We start from the raw sequence: 6,000 nt of genomic DNA on the forward strand, positions 1-6,000 counted from the left end.
AGTTCGTCTGTGGCGGGGGGGTTTTTCAACCATGGGCACTAGCATGGCAGACTTTTAGAAAATAAACGCTCTCAAAACTCTAACTTGATCAACAAATGTCAGTTCCTCCTTATGTTTAATAGCTTTTATGTCACAGCAATAACTTTTTAAACATTAAAACCGGAAAACAGTGGAACAGTCACAATTTGTGTTAAAACTGGTATTAAATAATAAATTCAGTTCGTTTTGCTAAATAATAACTTACATGTTACTTAAGATCTGTTTCCTGTGAATCTCATTGTCAGATTTGCAATGACAGTTTGAGTAAGAATTAAGAACTAGAATAATGTAGAAAAATATGAGCAATTTCCAAAAACGGTTATGTCGGAGCTCTAAGGGTGCAACGAGTATTTTCACAGGTGGCATTACATACACAGACAGTTTGCTTTTGTGAATAATGACAGCAATTTTAGGAGTTCACCTTTCAGTTTTTCCAAACAATAATTTATTTCTGAACTATTAATTAATCAAGCTGTCAAACATGTCATGAAATCTATACCTACTTTGATGGCAGCACTCACAATTCATGAGTTCATGTTTCCATGTTCTCACATGAGAAAATGTTGGTCAAACATGAAAAACTATTGGCTTCATATAAAATGGTGAGACTCTGCATATTTTAAGAATCAAAGTCAATGAAAACCGATAAAGATATGTTAATGATATTTTATAGCTAATCAAGTGGAACAATATCTTTTATGGATCAAATGCTGAATACAAGATAAACTGGTTATAGCGATGGTTAGAAAATCTAGCATGACTAAAATCGCTCTAGCTTCTTTCACAAAATCCTCTGGGATTCATGTCAGAACACATAGAATGGAAAATAATTCAAGATGTTGCACTGCAGGAAGAATCCTCACTCACATCAGGCAGTAAATTCACAACTCATTATCACTCTTACACAGTATTCATCTTGTCAAACTGTAGAAAATGCATTTCTCCCGATTTCTCTACTCACGCATTCCATGGTCAAGGAAATTTCTAATTGAAAAATGAATATTCTTTCTTCTTCTGCATTACCTTATTTCATTTAAACCCATATGATTTTCTCTTATTTCACAGAAATACAAAGAATAGCTCAAGCTATTCCCAGGCAGCTCTTTTTCCATACAACTAATGGGAATAAGAACCGACCTTGATAAGTGTACTGTAGAAGCCCAGAACACATTTGCTATATACAGTATGAATATATATATATTTTAAAGACATACAATAGCTTTGTGCTAAGAACAGACCAAAAAATGTTATTTAAAAAAAAGAAAAAAGAAAGATGCATTTCAAAAAGGCAAAGGGGTAAGTAAATGATGACAGAACTTTGATTTGTTTTGTTTAATTATCCCTTTAAATAGTCTAAGAATTTTTTATCTGATTCATTTCTCAGCACAGACAAACTCACTGATTCTATAACAAAAGAACTAAGGACGTTCTTTAGGAACTGGTCCTGGATGATAACAAAATAAGAAAGGAAATAGTGTCCTCTCATATTAAGTTCCCCTTGACCAGTAACCCCAGAGGTCTGCTGCGCTGCAGTGGTGACAGCTCTGGCTGTAGGTGAGTCTGGGCACATTCTGTGATGAAGGACAGGGTTCCAGCTCTCTATAATGTAGGTTGTGGTGCAGTAGTAAGGTACACATTCCAGCTCCTAATGAATACAGGGTGCTGAACACACAGGATGTATACAGCACAGGCTGACAGCAGCTTATCAAAGAGAGACTCCTGGCCACTTGCCCAACATCAACCTCAAACCCCTTTTGGATTGGTATCTTTTTGGATTCAATTCAACAATGCATCGACCCTGACAATGAATAAAAGTGCAAAGGATAAAAATGGAGAACTGAAGGGCTTTTTATAAAAAGCTTTTTTTATAAAAAGCTCATACAACAATTCATATTGTACAGTATTGTCTGGCCTAATTCACCAAAAATGTAACACCAAAACAGATTCAGCAAATGTAATGTGCATTCATTTACAGAATAAATCGTTTGAAGATGCAAAAAATAAGAATGATTTAAAAAATATATAAAATGCAAATAAATTTTTTTAATTGAAAGCTTTATGTTCACTATAGCAATATTAAACATAAAGAGAGGCATTTTAAAAGCATCTGTTTAGCATCATTCATTTGTCAACTGAAGCTTTTCATCATATCTGGAACCAATATCTTGATAAAACTGATACCCCTTTATGTTATTTTGAGATATTGTATGTCATTATGCTACTGTCTTTTATACATGGCCTCTTCCTCTACTTTTCCCCCTCTTCTGCTCTCCATGTATCATTACACTTTGTTTTGTTAGGTTCATTTGGATAGAATACTTTTTGTACGCAAAGAAAACAAAAATAACGACTTTATTCAACAATTCGTCTCCTCCGTAGCATCATGGTGGAGGAGACGAATTGTTGAATAAAGTCGTTATTTTTGTTTTCTTTGCGTACAAAAAGTATTCTCGTAGCTTTGTAAAATTAAGGTTGAACCACTGATGTCACATGGATTATTTTACCGATCTCCTTGCTACGTTTCTGGACGTTGATCGTGTTACTTACATTGCTGTCTATGGGAGGGTCAGAGAGCTCTCAGAATGCATCAAAAATATCTTAATTTGTGTTCCGAAGATGAAAGGAGGTCTTACGGGTTTGGAACGACATGAGGGTGAGTAATTAAAGACAAAATTTGCATTTTGGGGTGGAGTAACCCTTTAAAAGTGCTGCAAGAAATTCCAACCATTTTGCAGCAAAATGTAATGTCTCTGATATTTGTCACATAACAGAATATTTTATGACAGGTAAATAAATAAAGGCTTACATAAAAACAAACTGCTGCCCTAAGCCCTTCTAGACATGCATCTCTCATTCTTGCTATTTTTATTACAAAAGCAAATAACTCTCCAAATGCCAGACAAGTCATGACAAAACAACTGAAATTGTTAGAAAAAGCTGAAAATGTCATTCCTTTTAGATGAGAGTTAGTTTTAGTTGAGAGTGTTTGGTTTGTCAACTATGACATCTCACTGACATCTCAAAATGTTCTATGACAAGATGCCAGGTCCTGGACTCTTTAGTTGACGTGAAGCAGGTAATGGATCAGCTCAGAGAAATGGATTACCCAGAGTACCAATCCAACTAAAGTGATGACGAATTTTCAAAGGACATAGAATGATCTCAAACTATGATATACAGGGACTAAAAATTTATGTTACATCACATGAAAAAGACTTCACTTCACTTGACAGGTCTGATAGGCACAGCTGTTTAAATGGTTTAATGTAATAGTGCAATCTCAATGCAGCATGGGAGACAAGGCTACACGGTTTCCCTAAAGGAAAGACAGTGCCAAGAAAACCCAAAGAGCGTCATTATCCACTCTGACTTTCCTTACAGAGTTAACAGGCCTGTTCCTGTCCACCAGCCACAAATCAACCGCACACTGAAATTCTGCCAAATGTTGCTTCAAGAGTGAATTTCTCACTAATCAAATCAGTGTTTTGAGAGCCGAATGACTGGCGTCAGAAACGTCCAGGGGTGCCCACAGAATTCCGATCCATGGTAAGTGGATGGAAAAAAATAAGCAGGACCTACACCAGTTTGAGGTTTATATTAAGAGAGGGACATTGGCACCAAAATGCAACACTAACTGTAATATACTAAACGACCTTAATGAAATGAGTTATCAGCACAATACTGACCTGTGAGCCATCAAAGTAACCAAAATGCTACTGATTAAAGATAGTGTCAAGTGTAAAGGCAGGCATGTTATAGAGCTTTAATTCATCCACATACTGTATATGTTTTTACCTTTTTAATTTAAGTAAAAAAATGGAAAAAGTAAAATAAAATGTAGATAACTGGAGCTGGAAGCAAAAAGTCTCTGGTGATGTATGCAAGACTTCTTCAATAATTTAGTGTGACTGTGAACTACCATTCATCTGCCTCAATGAGCAATAAATACAGTCAATGACTGATGAACCAAGTTCCCACCCTACATCATTTTCCTGTTTGAAAATGCACTACACTCAGATGTACATCACAATAAAGTCCCTACTTCCATTTTATTGTGTTTAATTAAAATGTTCACTCTCCTAGACCCAACTGCATCAAACTCTGTGGCTGCATCTGAAATATAGTTTGCTAAAAACAGTATGTGAAAAAAGCCGTATATCCAAATTCACAGTATTCATAAAAAAGTATAGGCTCTGACATTGTTAAACAATGGTATATGCTTCAATATGAGCCATAACTCATCACGATCAAATTTATTGAAGAAAAAAAAAAAAAAAAAAGCATTTAATTTCTATTTTACCAGCCAAGCACTACATTACCCACAATCCTGGACAACTAGAGAAATCGCTCTTTTCATGGGAAAGGAAATTGCAAAGGTTACTGCTCATTCCCACACACTCAATGACTTTGCAATCATGTGCTTCTACCAGTGAGAAAGTGTTCTCTTTATTTAAGATTTTTTTAATGCCTCTGGAGGAGAAAAAAATACAACCTGAACCTTAATGATTTAGATATTATGTTACAGAATGTTTATTGTAAAATACTGGTGTGGAAAGGTATGCCATTTTGTGTACAGGTAAGGGCACATAAAATGACTTGTTTTTACTGAAGTAATTTCATATCAGCATGGTTTAATTTTAGTGCTGTTATACTACTTGGGTATTTAAAAGGAGGTCTTCATTTTCTTGTTTTTTGCTCCACAGAAGAAAGTAAGTCATACAGGTTTGGAATGGCATGACGGTGAGTAAATGATGACAGAATATTCTTTTTTGAGTGCACTATCCCTTTGTCAGAACAAATTATAATTCCCTTTGACATTATGGAAATCAACTTAAAGTGCTACAAATCTATACAAATCTGAACCTTTAATTCCATACAATGGAAGATTTTCTTAGCATTTACAGTCGTAAAATCCCATCAATCTCTCTCATATAGTTTAAAAACATATAGCTAACTGAAATCATGTGCACATTTTACGAAGGCACAGACTGATCTCTCTACTTCTTGGCTACTGATGTGATGTGATAAGAGTAACACTGTCCAGATTAAGTCTAGTCTCATTGGCTGTAGCTCAGACAGCCAGCTTGCATTTGCCTTACAGTACAGTAATGCAACAGCCTCCAGACAAATAATCAGTAAGGTTTAAGGGGCTTGTTTCACCCTGGCTGCTCACCAGAGACATTGTAATCAATCAGGGACAGCATTAATTATGTCTGCTACTATAGCTGCCTGCTTGAAGTCGCCACAGAGACAGACGCACCAGACCTTTGATTTACACGCAAAATGAGAAGAAAGAAGGGATTGTGTTCAGAGCAAACAGACCGTAACCTTGCATTTGACAGCCAATCTGTCTATTAACACTGTGACATCATGCATACAGCTGATGTTCTCACTGTAATGATTGAGTAAGGACATGACTGGCTAACACTGGCTGAGAGTGTATTAGAGTACAGTAAAAGATGTTTGAGAAAAAACATGCTCACAACAATATTCTGTATGTCCTTTTTCTTTGTCTACTGATAGGCTAAAGCAATCCCACTTGTTTGATCTTGTCAACTAATCAACTATTAACTATCCACATATAAAAAAATATCTATTTTTTAAAGAAAATCCTACTTAGCACGTATCATTAAATTGATCAAAAGTGACAGTAAATACATTAATAATGTTACAAAAGATTTATATTTCAAATAAATGCTGTTCTATTGAACTTTCTATTCAAAGAACCCTGTAAAAAAAATGAGTATACCAGTTTCTACAAAAAATATTAAGCACTGCAACCGTTCAACATTGATAATAATAAGAAATGTTACTTGAGCACCAAATCTGCATATTAGATTAATTTCTGAAAGATTATTTGACACTGAGGATTGGAGTAATGGCTGCTGAAAATTCAGCTTTGCCATTACAGAAATACAGTAAATTACATTTTTAGATATATTGAAATAGAAAATAGTTATT

This window comes from Sinocyclocheilus grahami, unplaced genomic scaffold (genome assembly GCF_001515645.1).
Source record: "Sinocyclocheilus grahami isolate Dianchi unplaced genomic scaffold, SAMN03320097.WGS_v1.1 scaffold715.1, whole genome shotgun sequence".
Taxonomy (NCBI): Eukaryota; Metazoa; Chordata; class Actinopteri; order Cypriniformes; family Cyprinidae; genus Sinocyclocheilus; species Sinocyclocheilus grahami.